The sequence below is a fragment of the Staurois parvus genome, unplaced genomic scaffold, assembly GCF_062004578.1.
Source record: "Staurois parvus isolate SC_StPar_1 unplaced genomic scaffold, SC_StPar_1.0 ptg000682l, whole genome shotgun sequence".
Taxonomy (NCBI): Eukaryota; Metazoa; Chordata; class Amphibia; order Anura; family Ranidae; genus Staurois; species Staurois parvus.
Window position 1 is genome coordinate 4,762,004 of NW_028318478.1, and position 16,355 is coordinate 4,778,358.

Here is a 16,355-nt window from a genome sequence, read left to right on the forward strand (position 1 = left end):
CGGGGTCTAATGCTACGTGTGGTTAGGGGTGCTAAGGAGTCTAAGGCAGCTGACAGCAAGTCGTTATACGCAGTAGTGGCCAGGTCAGGGCATGACAGTGGAAAGATACTGTCGTACAGACGGTCAGCTTCAGAGTGGAGTGGGGCCGGGTTCAGGTTGTGGAGGTTACGGCTGGTGATGGTTTGACGTTTGGGGGGGAGGCGTTATAGGACGGGGACATGGAGAACATAATGAGGTTGTGGTCAAAGAGAGGGAAAGGGGTGTTTGTGAGGTTGTGGAGGGTGCAGAGATGGGAGAAAACGAGGTCCAGGGTATTCCCATTGGTGTGGGTGGAGGACTGTGTGCACTGTGTGAATGCAAAAGAAGAGGTTAAGTGGAGGAGTTGGGATGTGGCCGGGTTGTTGACATTGATAGGGATATTGAAGTCTCCAAGGATGATGGTGGGTAGCTCAGAGGAGAGGAAGAAGGGCAGCCAGGCGGAAAAGTCGTCAAGTAAGCGGGATACGGGTCCAGGAGGCCGATAGATTACTGAAATCCTCAGAGGGGTGGGAGAGAAGAGTCGGATGCAGTGGGCATCGAAGGAGGAGAAGGATAGAGAGGGGGGTTTGGGAGGACCTGGAAGGTGGTCAGCGGTGACAAGAGCACACCGACCCCACCACCTCTACGGCCGCTCGGTCTGTGTGAATGAGACCAGACAAGACCTCCATAGGAGAGTGCCGCAGGGGAGGCGGAGACAGTGGCTTGGATCCAGGTTTCGGTGACCGCTAAGAGGTTGAGGGAGTGGGAGATAAAGAGGTCATGGATGGCGGTGAGCTTGTTGCAAACCGATCGGGCGTTCAGGAGTGCAACCGAGAGTGGAGGGATGGATGCGGGGAGGAGGGGGACAGGTATAAGGTTAATTGACATCTGTTGCCAGTCACCTGGACTGACTAAATGTTATACTGGCTAGATCATACCAGCTGCCTGGCCCTACCCTAGCTTAGTGGTTGGGATGCTGCCAGCTATCCTCAATAAGCTGATGTTTCATTCATTGGCACAGGCTGCTGACTCATGTTGAACTCTCACTGTTGCCATCGAATATGCATCTGTTGAGACACATAGTTAACGCCATCCTCCATGGACCCCTGTATTTCCTACAGTATCACAAGTACTTTCTTTATGTTTTGCTGATTCTTGTTTTGCTTGGCCAGAAAATATAAAATCATGTGATACGTTCTAGGGCAACAAAGAATGGCTAGCCCTGCTTGCTTTAATATAACAGCGGTTGCTATAGAAGAAGCTACACCAGCTAGCCATATTCTCTTACCATCTACACAGGTGGGAGCATTTCATTATTCATTAGTCACTCTAGTTAAAGCCTTCCACTTGATTTAACCCTATCAAACAAGTGCTTGAAGGTCCAGTTTCCTCTCTTGTACTTGTTTGTGTTGAGAATTTCTAACTCCTACTAAAAACCTTCCAACCTGCAAGTCTAAGGGCCAGTTCAAACCGAGCCTGCTTGAAAGGGAGGGGTAGGCAGGTGATGGCAGACATTCCTCTGTATTCCCGATTAACTCGTTGGGCACCAAGCCTGGGTTACATAAGAGGACTACCCCTGGGGTGGGTTCTTCTGGGCTATGCTAGGCACCTGTGTGTGATCGATCCACTTCACACAAATGGGATGCCTTTACTCTTGTGCCATTTCCATCAATGTCGTGGGACAAGGTGGAGGTTGCTATCAGGGAATACTTTATCTTAAGGCAAGCCTCCACTCTCAGAGATGAACGTATGCCATGTACACTTGCAAAAAACTGTTTTCCAGTTACTCTTGGGTCGCTGTGTAAATGTACATCTTCCCACTGTATCTTGCAATTAGGCAGGCCATGCCAAACACTGACCACAGTCACTTGTCTAGCATATTCCCACTACCGATAACGGTAGTAGCACGGAACCCCGCCGTGCACATAGCACGCGTGCCAACATGCACTTTACTTCACTCTTGAACTTCAATACCTCTGTAGAGGATGGGGACCTCTGCGATGCAGTTCTGCTTCAGTTGCTATGGGAGACGGAATGCAGCGTAGGGAGTGCCAACAACATCTCTCATGTGGATAAAGGCAATTCCCCCTATAACAGGTACACGTTTCTGAAAGGCTGCTTGCTGACTAAACCTTCATTACTCATGGAAACCACATGTACAACCTGCACTAGAATAACATATAACGTGCTGACTCTTCATATCTCAATACATTAGTGAGGAGTGCCAGTTACTTGCAATGTACCCCTTTCAAAGGACTTCAGACTGGGCATTAGGCAACATTTCATTAGTCTCCAAACTGTGGCCAGTGGGCCAGATGCTGCCCTTTACTTGCCTTTTATCCGGCCCTTGAGGCACTGTATCTCTTACTGACAATAATGATGAGGCACAACCAACAGTGGGGCAGAATTTCTGCTACTGACACAATTGGGGCACTATTCCTTTCAATGATACCAATAGTGGGCACTATTCCCTCCACTGACACCAGTGATGGGGCATTATTCCTTCCATTAATACCAATAACTACTGGCCACATGGGCTATGGAATTTTTTTTATTCCCACTGACCACCAAGCCTAAGGCATTGTGTACTCCTCGTAATGCTGGGGCATTTATTACCCCCTCTGGCCAAGGGCTGGCCCACTCAAAGTTTAACGCCTTCACGCCGGCGCCTCCCGGCCCTTTAAGAGTTTCAGAATCCGGGAGGCGGGACGGGCTGAGCGGGGGTTTAGGGATCATGTGACCACCATGACGCGTCGTCTCGATGGTCACATGATCTGGAAAGGTCCCGATCGAAAGAGGAGACCGGGACCTTTCCGTGAGTACCGGACATGTGTGCTGGGAGCGCGCAGGGCGCGCGGTCTCGGCACATATGTTTTTTCTTAATAGAACGCAAATGTGCGGCCACTCGGCGTCTAGGCCCAGACGCCGGGAGGCCGCACATTTGCGTTCGGCCGGTGTGAAGAGGTTAAAGGACAGTAAACTGGCCCTTTGGAAATTTGGAGACCCTTGCAATAGATGATAGTTTCTGTCCTCCTCTCAGGCTTAATTGACAGGTAAGAGTGTAATTAAAAAAAAAATTGCTTTTCAACAGATACAGTCCTTGTTATTCTATTTGTAATAAAAAATAAAATGTTAAAAGTAAGTTTTGTTTATTTACTGAATAAGCTGTACTTTTATTTCAAGTTTAATACTTTTATGTACACTGCATTTCATGGTCCCAGTGTAACAAAATGACTTTCAGTTTGTAAAACTACAGCATAACAATTTCCAGTATTTATAAGAAAAAACAGGGAAAAACGCTTTTTTTTCCATGGCTTCAACATTTCCAGAAAGCTTGTATCTACAGTCCATACAGAGACCAAAGTTTATACAGAACAGTACTTTCCTTGGACATTAAAGGAACAAAAAAAGGGTGGGAGAATATCACATGAACAGCTCCCCTCCAATCAAGTAACTATAACATCGTAGGACTTCACCTGCTACACACCGCAACCTGTTTTGACTTAGGCCACGGTGTGCGATATAGATCCCATATCTACTCTACATTTAATTATAAACCCCTAGGTTTTGCTGCATGTTTGTCCCGTGTTGGTAACTCAAGAAAGTGTTGAAGTTAGATAATTAATAATTTCAAAGGAAGTCAACTACGAAAGAATTTATTGATCAGTTTGTATTATTTTTATTAGATCATCAAAAATATACAGTATTTGATTTGAGAACTTCATGAGAAATTAATTTAACTACAAGATTTTTAGTTTCATTTATCCAAAGTAAATTTGCCATTTTATGACAGCCTTCTGTGCTATAGTGAAATCCATATTACAACACATACTGTAGCATTGGAAACTTTTTGTATTTTTGGTAAACACACCTTTCCAGTTATTATAACATTTATCTGAACAATATATATATATATTTACATATATATATATATATATATATATATATATATGCTTGATGTTCCATGTTTTGATCATAATTTATATAAAGGTTTGCAAAAGTTCCCTGTAGAGGTCATAAGCATATAAGATATCATGATGGCGTAAATAAATTAAAGTGGGACTACAATGCATCTGAGCAACACAAACCAAAAATGCTATTTAATTCATTTTTAGTATTCAAAGCAAACTCCCCCATCCATCCATGTCTCCATGTTTTATTTTGCTGATAAATCACTTTGAAAAACACCCCCTTGCATTTCTGGCCATGGCCATCTTGCATAAGGGCACATGATTAATGTAGCATTTACTTCCTGGAATCCACCTGCCTTTAGCTCAGGTATGCAGGCAGGGTGGGTGTGCTTAGCTGAGAAAACCCCACCAAGTAACTGAAGAAATGTTAAAAAAAAAGTTTAAAACAAATAAATATGATGTACATTCCTATCTATTTACTAATGCTAGCAGCATACGGATTACAAATAGTCAATGTTGATTGAGATAGTGACGTTTCACTTTTAAGTTCTCTTAAATAAATTAAGTTAAATGTAATCAGATATATAGAATATAGAATAGAAGATGTATAGAATATTTCACTGAGCATTAATGTGTTAAAACATTAATGATCAATGAAATATTATGTACAGTAGTCTGATTACCTTTACATACAGTCAAAAATATTGGCACCCCTGCATTTCTGTCAGATAACGCACCACTTTGCCCAGAAAATTGTTGTAATTACAAATGTTTAGGCATTCTTATGTTTGTTTATTTTGTTTGTATTGGTATGACACAAAAAAGTGGAGAAACAAAAAGCTAAATCTGACACATTGCATGCAAAACCCCAAAAATGTACTGGACAAAATTATTGGCACCTTCTCAATATTGTAAGAAATAATTGCATTCTAAGTTTGTGATGCTCCTGTAATTTGTAATTAAACTCACCTATATCAATTACCAGGTGTTGACAATATAGAAATCACACCAACAACCAGTTAAAATGGTGAAAAATTGACTCAACCCTTTTGTGTGTCTCTGTGTGCCACATGGAGCATGGAGAAGAGAAATAGCAGCAAAGAATTGTCTGAGGATTTGAGAACTAAAATTGTGGAAAATCATGTACAATCTCAAGGTTACAAGTCCATCTCCAGAGATCTTAATGTCCCTGTGTCCACTGTGTTCAACATTGTCAAGAAGTTTACAACCCATAGCATTGTAACTAATCTCTGTACGTGGACAAAAAAGAAAAATTGATCAAAGATTGCAACAAAGGATTGTTTGAATGGTGGCTAAAGAAACTCAATCAGCTTCCAGACAAATCCAAGCTGACCTTCAGGCTCAGGGTACAACTGTGGCAGCTCGCACTATACGTTACCCTCTGAATTGAATGGGATGCTATGGAAGGAGACCCAAGAGGACCCTGCTGCTGACACAGCACATAAAAAAGCCAGACTGGAGTTTCCTAAAACTTACCTGAGGAAGCCAAAATCCTTTTGGGAGAATGTACTGTGAACAGACGAAATAAAATTACAGCTGTCTACTGTTTTCAGAAAAAGCAATGAGGCCTGTAAAGAAAAGAATATAGTCCCTACAGTCAAACATGGTGGAGGTTCACTGATGTTTTTGGGGAGCTTTGCTGCTTCAGGCACTGGATGTCTTGACCGTGTACATGGCATTTTGAAATCTGTAGACTACCAAAGAATTCTGGGGTACAATGTAGGGCCCGTGTCAGGAAGCTGGGTCTTACAGCAGGACAATGAACAAAAGCACACATCAAAAAGCAACCAGAAATAGTTTAAGACAAAGCTTTGGTTACAGGAAGCGATTGATTTCAGTTATTTTTTCCAAGGGCTGTGCTATCAAATATTAAATTGAGGGTACCAATAGTTTGTCCAGTCCATTTTTGGGGTTTTGCATGTGAAGTGTCAGACTCAGTTTTTTGTTTCTCCACTCTTTGTGTCATACCAATACAAACAAAAGAAATAAACATGAGAACGCCTAAACACTTGTAATTGCAACAATTTTCTGGGCAAAGTGGTGCATTATCTGACAGAAATGCAAGGGTGCCAATATTTTTGGCCATGACTGTATGTATAGCTATGAAAAGGTAAACTAACTTCCATTTACCCTTCTTTACTGTAAATTAAAACTTGAGCATACAAAAGCATTGTGGCATGTGCTAACACCTTAGGTACGGTTTAGAGTTCTACTGAGGCTCGTGCCACATCCACTAAATCTCCTCACTTATCCTTTGGCTCATTCTTCTTTCAAACGTAGAATTGTAGAGTCAGCACATTTAACCAATCGGAACCAGCTTCCCTTTAGCTATTTTTATCTTTTTTTCCTACTTTTCATTTTGAATTTTGTTTAAACATTTTCTTTTTTAAAATCATTTGATTTTCTAATGGTTAGTGGAGTTAAATTGACGTTCATTTTCGACCAAAATGATGAAAAAAGTTGAAGGAGCAGGAAGGAGATTGTATCTCAAAAGACCAAATTTCTAACAGTGAACACAGCGGTGAACAATGTTTTTAAACAACATTCCTCAAGTATTGAATGTACCAAAGAGAATTTTTTTTTTGTTTAAATAACAAACATACTTACCTGCCCTGTGCAATGGTTTCGCACAGAGCAGCCCTGATCCTCCTCTTCTGAGGTCCCCCATTAGAGTTCCTTGCTCCTTCCCCCACTCAGTACCCCCATAGCAAGCCGGTTTGTGGTGTACTGACACTTGACTCTTCTCATCTATTATCCTCTTTTTTTGTCCAGGTCAGTGCATTCCACTGCTTCAAGGGAAACCCACATGCAATCTTAACTGAAGTGAACAGTTGCCATTAGTCACATAACACCCGCTTACAACAGAAAGCAACTACCATAGGGGGATTAGGAAAGTAAGGGCTCATTTACACCCCTTTTAGCTGTAGTGGCCAGGGGTGTACACATGCCATGGCCACAGTAGGAAATATATGCTGTGTCATACGTGTTGAGTGTATTGCCCGCCAAGTGTGATACATTCAAATGAATGGGACCACTCTGCAAGCACCCTGCAATCTTGTGCAGTTCAGCGACCAAGGGGTTAAAGCAGGTGGTGAGGAAGCGTTGTAGTGGAGCTGCATACATTGCATATGGTTGCAGGGTGCTTGCATAGTGGCCCTATTCATTTGAATGGGTTGTGACTGGAGGACAGTAGCTCCAAAAGCCACAGGGGGTATGAACCCTGCCATCACATGTTTACACCCTTGGCTACTACCTCTGCAGGGGGTAAGGACTAGGGATGGTAAAACTTCAGCTCCACTGCAGGATTTTACTCCTCCCAAACCTCAAGTGTGAACGAGCCCTAAGGGTGCCACTGCTGCTCTTCTGAAAGTGATCCAAGCATGTTTGACAGGTGGTGACTAGGCAATATTTTGAATCCTCACAATCTGATTTAAATGTAAAATTTCTGTGCATTGCATGCGATTGCGGCATGGTAGTTAGGCAATTATAGGTTTAAATCAGACGGTGAGGGGGCAACATTGGGTGACACTGTGCACGATGATCTTTGACTTTTCCCATGTTGTTCAGGTAGATCTCCACTTCTCTAAGGCTACGTTCACACTAGCGTTGTGTGCAGGCGGCATAGAGGCGTTTGGGAAGCGATTTTACCGCTTCCCAAACGCCTCTGACAATTCTGCACATTGCAGCACATGGTGCTGTTCTAATGGGAGCGTTAGCATCGCGTCGCGGCAAAACGGACGCCTCTGGTCCAGTCAGGAGGCGTTGAAGCCTTCTATTCTAGTCTATGGTGCTGCTCCGCAAACGCCCGGCTGGCGTTTGTGGTGTGGTTGCGGGGCGTTTGCGGAGCGGTAACACCATTTAAACTTCATTATAGATGTTTGTGGGGCGTTTTTAACGCTCGGCGAACACCTAGCAACCGCCGCTAAACTGCGCATGCGGCGTTTGCGGAGAGTTTGCTGAGCGTTAAAAAATGCTCCGCAAACACCTGACCAATGCTTGCCAAACGCTATAGGGGCGTTTGGCAAGCGTGGGTAAAACAGTCAAGTGTGAATGAGCCCTAAGGTTGTCTACTCCTGCATTAAGGTAAAATAAAAAACATTCTGCCTTTACCAGTTGTTGAAAAACTGACTCTAGTTAAAGATAAAAAAAAGTTGCTATAAGTCTATGAGTCTTTTCATTTTTTTAATAGCATAGAAAATAAAAATAATTTTTGGAAGATAATTTTGCTTTGACTGACTCCCCCCCCCCCCCCCCAAAAAAAATAAAAAAAACAATATAGTGATTACTTCTGTATCATAATGAATAACAACATTTAATCCTCATGCACACTGGATGTTTTTACATCGGCTGTTTTTGGCTTTTGATGTTTTTTCTACAGCCAGTAAACTCCCCAGCATGTTATCCTATATGTCCATGCACACAGAAACTGTAATCAGCCTTTTTTGGCAAGGGTTTTTTTTGGCTGGAAAAAAAATTCAGAGCTAGTGGGTTGCTAGAGGAGTTTTTTAGCTGTAAAAATTCTCTAACGCTGAAAAATGCAGTAAAACACAGTTTGCCAGTGTTTTTGGACTTTTTTTGAGCAAAAAATGCATTTTGGGGGGGGGTAAAAAAAACGCTAAAAAACGCAAATGCGAAAAACGCCATTAAACACTAATGCAAAAACGGTAATAAAATCCTGAAAACCTAATGTTTTTAACATGACTTTACACAGCTAACGTTACCAGCGTTATTAAAATGCCAAGTGTGCATGGAGCCTTATGCTGGCCATACTCTATACAATTTTCTGTCCAATTTCTGCCCAATTTCCTTTAGATTTACCTTCAACTATGTAGCACAAGGACCTGCCTAATTGGATACAACTGAAAGCGTTGTTTAGGTTTGACCTCATATTATATGGTTTTTGGTAAATCTAAAGCAAAATTTTGAAGAAAATTGTATAGTGTATGGCCAGCCTTAGTTTTACCAAATTAATAGGCTCCTATCAGAAATGTGAAAATTGCAGTTGTCCATTAGAGGCAAATAGGTGCAGGAGCTCATGTGGTTAATAACAAAATAGATGGTAAATAATACTGAGATAATGCCAATACTGATGTGTGTCTTTTAATACGATGGCTACTTCTACTGTGGCTGTAATCTGATTAATCATTAGAATACATAAAAGATTAAAATTTTTATTTTCAACTGTGAATTAAAATGAGCAACACGGCTGAAGAGAATTTAGTTGCTGGACATGAATGACAGTGAGCAATTGCTCTGTGCGCCAGGGCTAGTGACTCACAATTCAATTTCCATTAGAAAACACACAAAGAACTCTGTTTAAAATGTTATCTCAACAACTAAAATACATGTTACGCCTATTGAAATGTCATCATGAAGCTGTCACTGTTAGTTAAATCTCTCCGTGATTTTGCAACAAATTGTTTTCAGTTTGAAATCTTAAGTATGTAAAAAAAGACATTTCATTTGTAAGTTTAAAGGTTACGATCCTTTTTTTAATTTTAAAGACTATTGCATCTGAAGGAAGAATTTCATACTAAATGCAAGGATAAAAAAAAACAATCAAGATAAGCGAATCAATTTTGTAATTGGTTATTAGAAAGTATTCTTTCAAAAGTATTGGGACACACCTTCAAATCATTGGATTGAGGTGTTCCAATCACTTCCATGGCCACAGATATATAAAATCAAGCACCTAGGCATGTATACTGCTTCTACAAACATTTGTAAACCATTAAATAGAGAAAAAGGTGCAGCGCTAATAGTGATCAAATATCAATAAAGCTCCAAAATAAAGACATTAAAATCTCATAAATGCGTTAATAAATCTAGTGTCCAAAAACATAGTGTGCAAATTCTGTCCGGTCTCCTTCTTTCATAAAAATGAATGATCCGAAGGTGAACAGGGAGATAAATGAAATGCGCACTCACCAGAAGTGCGTTTATAAAACGCATGAAGGAAGTTTGTCTTTTTCTTGTCCGATACGTCTAGGTCCTTGGCTCTCGGGTAAAGCTGTGTTCTCTGATCCTCACCACTCATCCATTATGGCCAGGTTCCCTGATTCCTCAGACATTCATACACCTCTGGGGTCCCTCCTTAAGCTCGGTACTGCGAAAGGGTGGTGCTCATAAAGAGCCCAATAAGGGACATCACATAGCGTGATACTGCGTAAAATACTTTATTTGCAAATCAGAGGTGAAAAGACAAAGAAAAAATTACTGACCCCAGTGATTACAGATGGCCACCAACGGTGGCTGAGATGTCTAATTGCTGTAGCCCCTCTGACGCGTTTCGTGCAATGCACGTTCTCAAAGGGTACAGGGCCTTGTAGTTGCTGATTAAAGTTTCTGGAGTATCCCACAGTTACCCTATACCTATCCATATTCAAGTTCCACAATATAGCATCAGAAATGTGTACCCCTAGACTGATTATTGAGCCAAGATAGTGACGATGACTGTATGCCTGGCTGCAGGTGAAACTACTGGGAAAAATCCGATGGACCTAAACAGTGGGCTCCTTCAGGGGTAAGCGATACATCTGCATTTTATAAATGGCATCTAAAATGTAGACTGCAATTTTGAGTAAACACGGAGGTGTTCAGTGGACAGCAATATCCACTCTCTGCTTTAAATAGTCCCCTAAGACTCAGGGCATGGCTTCAGAGTCTGGCAACTGTACAACTGTTGCCATTTATAGAAAAGCTAGTCCAACTGTTGTGGTGAGAAGTCACTACAAATATTTCTGATCTATGCAGAAGGTCATTTGGTCTGTAAAGCATTATACTCCATGCACACTATTACTCTATCACTGTGGCAGTTCTTATTATAGGTAGAATACGTTTGCAGAGTGCACCTGGAATTTTTAGATTGGTACTCTGCATATGCATCACTAGAACATTGAATAGTATAGTGCTCACCCTCCAAAAGGCTGCTGGAACAAACCCAGGTTTCCCTTACCTCCACAGAAGCAACCAGTCCAGGTACCATCTCTAGACCACACTGACACATGTCTGGCTCAGTCTAAGGGTGTCTATTTAAAAATGTATTGTAGTACTTGAACAGTGGTGTGTAGAGGGGTGAGGGTGCAGGATACTCAAAAGTACACACAGGTATTAGAGAACAGATTCTCATGCAAGGTCCTTCAGTAACAATATTAAGTAATGCTGGGGATAGAAGGGATATCCAGCTAGTTTGAGACTGTGTACGAGCAGTTATATTCCTTGTAGCAACCTCTGGAATCTAACCTTCAGAGTACAAGCACCCCTGGAGCTCTAGGCAAAGTCCTACTCACAATGTCCAGAGACAGCTCTCAACCAGCTTCCCTGCAACACTCTTCAGTGAAAGGGTTTCCTATTTCACTGAACGTACAGTTTTATTTAAGTTTAAGTTCCTCCAAGGCCCTCAGCCCAGCACTGGTTGAGGGCTAACAGCCCTTCTGTAACACACAGGCGTCCTCCCAGGGGGGCAGAGGCCCCAGGACAAAGCTCTAAACAGACCCTCCCAGGCATTTATCTTCACCCCAGCCACACCTTCTGGACACCCCCTCCCAGGGATTGGCTGAGGTAAGATGAATATTCATAGCCCAAAATTGATCCTCCTATTCTATTTTTGAAAGTTTTTTTTCTAGAGACAGGCAAGAAAAATCAACCCCTAGGTTTAGAGATAGGCTTGACCAGAGCTGCAAAATACATTGCTGTTTAACTGAGTACAAGTGAATTGAATAAAAAGGCCAAGAGGGGAGCCTGTAGTAAAAGGGGAGTCAGCAAGTGCCTGCATTAATGCCAGCTTTCCTATGTTGGCTGTGAAATTGACAGCAGACTCTTTCATTAAACAGCAGGTCACACTCACCCAAACACCACCACAAGAATTAGTTGGATGGACGTTGACAAGCTTCTCTTTCTGTGCATTTCTTACAAAATTCAGTGCAAACAGTTCATCTAAAAAGACTGGGCATGCTCACCCACCCTCTTTATTCACTCCATTGCCTCTACTTCCCTCTTTGTCCTTTGTGGGGGGGGGGGGGGGTGTCAGGTTGCCATGACAACTGAACACTCTATTCTCTGTGCCACCACTTTCTCTTGCCATGCAGGTTTTGCTACACCAAGCACTGTCCCTGTAGTGGGAATGGGCCTCATACCTATTACATTTTAATTGATTTTTCTTATATCACTTAGTGAACACTGTTCTAAGGAAGGAACAGAGAAGAAAATATGTATCACACTTAAAGCCATCAGGAGTCTCTGTAAAATTGATTCTAGTGTGTCTAATAAAGATGTTTCTATGAAAAAACGTATCATAGCTTCCCATCTGCAAAGTTATGCATTGACTTCCATAGATTTATCACAGCCCTTTCTGACTCCATCTTCTTCAATTATGTTGTCTTTATTTCATGCAGTATTTTCATACTGCATTGGTATGCAGTACATATCAGTCAGACAGCAAAGTTGAGAGATTAGCAAAATCTCCGGTGACAGCAGGTGACCTAAAAAAAAAAGAGACAAAAATTTAATGTTTTAAATGAAAGAGAAAATACATCATTTCAAAATTGAGGAATTTAATCAAGTGTGGAAATAAGATACCGTGTATGTCTATTGTTAACACGTATTGCAGTGCAGACTCCAGATAATTAGGTGAACAGAGCATACTGAATCATTAACAATGAAAAATATCCTGGCGATATGATTAGTGCTAAAACAATAGACATGGATAATAAAGTGCTCTGGTTTATTCTAGGGCTAAATACTAACTTGGCACTTGAAACTCTTTAGTTATAAAATGCTGTTTCTATTTATTGAAAAGAATTGCTACTATAAAAGGAGAGAGGTTTGGCAGCTGATGCCCTTGCACAATTACAGATTAAAGTATTATGGGACACATGATAACACTACTGCATACAGTCAAAACATTAGAGATTCAGAAATGAAATAATGGGTAGAATGCAGCCAATGGTACTTTTAGTTTGCTGTGATCTTGTGTCCTACTCAAAAGAGCGCAGTTCATAAAGAGAAAGAATAAATAAACACAGGTCTCATCTAAAAGTATACATTTCATGTAGGAACGTGTAACATAATCAAAGTATACTCTACTCTGGGTATGGTACATCTGTTCATACAACAGCATTAGGGTATTAGTCATAAGGTGCACTTGCTGAAGGTTACTGCTACGATCACCACTTGGTGATCGACCGCAGTACTTGTATTGCGGACGGGCGGCATGTACAGGCAGAGCGACATATGGGTACGTCGCTCTTGCTGTACTAACACAGAGGGACGCTGCGTGCCTGCTCGGGCGGTGTGTCCACCAGAATCTGGACCTGATGATCATGTGATTGCTATGCGATCACATCATCACAATGCTAGCAAAGCTGTTATGATTCAATCTGATTCATAACAGCTTTGCTTCTCTTCCTCGAGAGCTGGGATTGGCTCACAGCTTTCACACTGTATATGGGTCAATCACACCACCCTGTACCATGTGAGTAGCTTTAGCCAATCACTAGTATTTTGAATTGTCATGAACCTAACCCATTTTGAACTGTCATGAACATAGCCCATTCATGACAGTTCAAAGCAAGCCAATGTATTGCTCCTGCAAAGCAAAGTGTAAAAAAAAAAACTCCCTGATCTCCTCCCCCCCAGAGTAGTACAATATTACCATAGTAACATTGAACTACTCTAGTGAAAGTGTCTTTATAAATAATAAAAGACAATGTAAAAATAAAATAAAATATGGAGAAAAAAAATTTTAAGATTTTTTTTAAACTACTTACCAACCACCGCAGCTGCTCTGGGCAATGTGGTGGACCCTTATGTTGCTTTTTGCTATTTCCGGCTGCCCCCCCCCCCCCCCCCGTCAGTCCAGGGAGAGAAGGAAGAACACCACACTATGAGTAAAAGACTTCATTTTACACACACAATAGATTTGCACATTTAACCCTTTGATTGCCTCTATTAACCATTTGATCACCCCTGTCACCCATCCAGTGCCATTAGTACAGTGTCAGTATATAGAATTTTTCACTGATCACTGTTTTACTGCCACTAGTGACATCAGATAGTGTCAGGGTCAGTTAGAGCCCCTCCCAGCCAGGGGTTTTAGATTGCCCGCACACTATTGCACTCAAGCTATAGATCGCTGATCACCCCCATTACTAGTATAGTGTTTGTACAGATCAATACATTGATCACAAACAGAATTATACTAGTACCCTCTTAATATAGTGTCCCCAAAAATGCAGTGTTAGCAGGATCAGCCCCATTGACTGTCAGCACTATCATTTAGTCCCTCTGCTTTTTACAGAAGATTTGTATCAATTAATTGTTGGCCAAAGCAATTTTTACACACAACAATACATCACTCCCCACCCAAATTCAGCTCTTGCTAGACAATTTGCATGGAAACCTATCATGGTTTCGAAATTTAAAACTTTTTTGGGCCTAACTCTCAACATGGCCATTACAAAAAGAATGAATAGCAGTCATATTGGTCCATGTACCCAATTAATCATATGCTCATGTTCTCTGCTGTTACATATATGCCCAACTCCGGATTGCTCAAGCTTGTGAGAGTGACAGTTTTACTAGGGTTTCCAGACTGGAATGGTGGATTGGGCTCATAAGCATGAGAGTGACTGTATCTGTCCCCATCTGATAAGAAGGCACTGGCATCAGTTAACAGTTGTGTATTGCACCAGAGGCTTCCTGGAGGGATGAAGATAAGGGATCCACTACTGCTAATTACTAACTTGTGTAACAAACTGTCATGGCTGAAGTATGAAAAATGGAATCCTTGCCCTTTCACACAGCTTTGTGAGGGCTCAGTACACGATACCATTATAGTAGATATTCCAAGATATTTGCTAAGGGGCATGTTGAGTATTTTGCTGATCTCATTTGTTGCCACAAGTTTTTGGAAAATGAAGAAAGAAAACTAAAATTTATTTTTTCTTTTTCAAAATCTTGTGACAAAAATTATATTTGCAAAATACTCACTCATTTTAGGGCTTCTGAAACTATGATAGGTAGTGGAGGAAGTGACATGAGGAAATTGCCCTTTGAGAGCTTGAAGGTGGTCATTGGATTTTGGGGGCCTGTATGGGGCTAGGCTGCCCAAAAGTCTCTCACATGTGGTATCCCCATACTCGGGAGAAGTAGCAGAATGGGGTGTTATTCTTCATATACCCATGGCATGTGTGAGCAATATATCATTTAAGTGACAACTTTTTGTAAAAAAGCAATTTTTCCAAAAACTTTTGACAAAACATAAAATTTTCCATGGACTCAGCATGCCTCTCAGCAAATTCCTTGGGGTGTCTACTTTCCAAAAAGGGATCATTTTAGGGGGTGTTTGTACTGCCCTGGTATATTAGCACCTCAAGAAATGTGATAGGCAGTCAGAAAGTAAAAGTTGCATAAATTCCAATATATTGTATATATACAGTTGCAAGAAAAAGTATGTGAACCCCTTGGGATTACGTGGAGTTTTGCATGAATTGGGCATAAAATGTGCTCTGAACGGCATCTAAGTCACAACAATAGAAGAACACAGTCTGCTGAACATAATACTACACAAATATTAGATGTTGTCATGGTTTAATTGCACATAACATGTAAACATTCACAGTGCAGGGAGGAAAAAGTATGTGAAGCCCTAGCTTAATGACTTCTCCCAGAGATAATTGGAGCCAGGAGTGAGCCAACTTTGACTCCAATCAGTGTGATGATATTGGATGTGTTGCTGACAGCTGTCCTGCCCTTAAAAAACACACACCTGTTTTGGGTTTACTGGTTTCAAGAAGCACTGTCTGATGTGAACCATGCCTCGCAGAAAAGAGCTATCAGAAGACCTACGATCAAGAATTGTTGACTTGCATGAAGCTGGAAAGGGTTACAAAAGTATCTCCAAAAGCCTTGATGTTCATGTGTCCACGGTAAGACAGACTGTCTACAAATGGAGAAAGTTTAGCACTGTTGCTACTCTTCCTAGGCGTGGTCGTCCTGTAAAAATGACTGCAAGAGCACAGCGCAGAATGCTGCATGAGGTAAAGAAGAATCCCAGAGTGTCAGCTAAAGACCTACAGAAATCTCTGGCACATACTAACATTTTTGTTGACACATCTACAATAAGGAAAACATTAAACAAGAATGGAGTACATGGGAGGACACCACGGAGGAAGCCATTGCTGTCCAAAAAGAATATTGCAGTACGTTTGAAGTATGCAAAAGAGCACCTGGATGTTCCACAGCACTACTGGCAAAATATACTGTGGACAGATGAAACCAAGATTGAGTTGTTTGGGAAGAACACACAACACTATGTGTGGAGAAAAAAAGGCACAGCACACCAACATCAAAACCTCATCCCCACTGTAAAACATGGCGGAGGGAGCATCATGGTTTGGGGCTGCT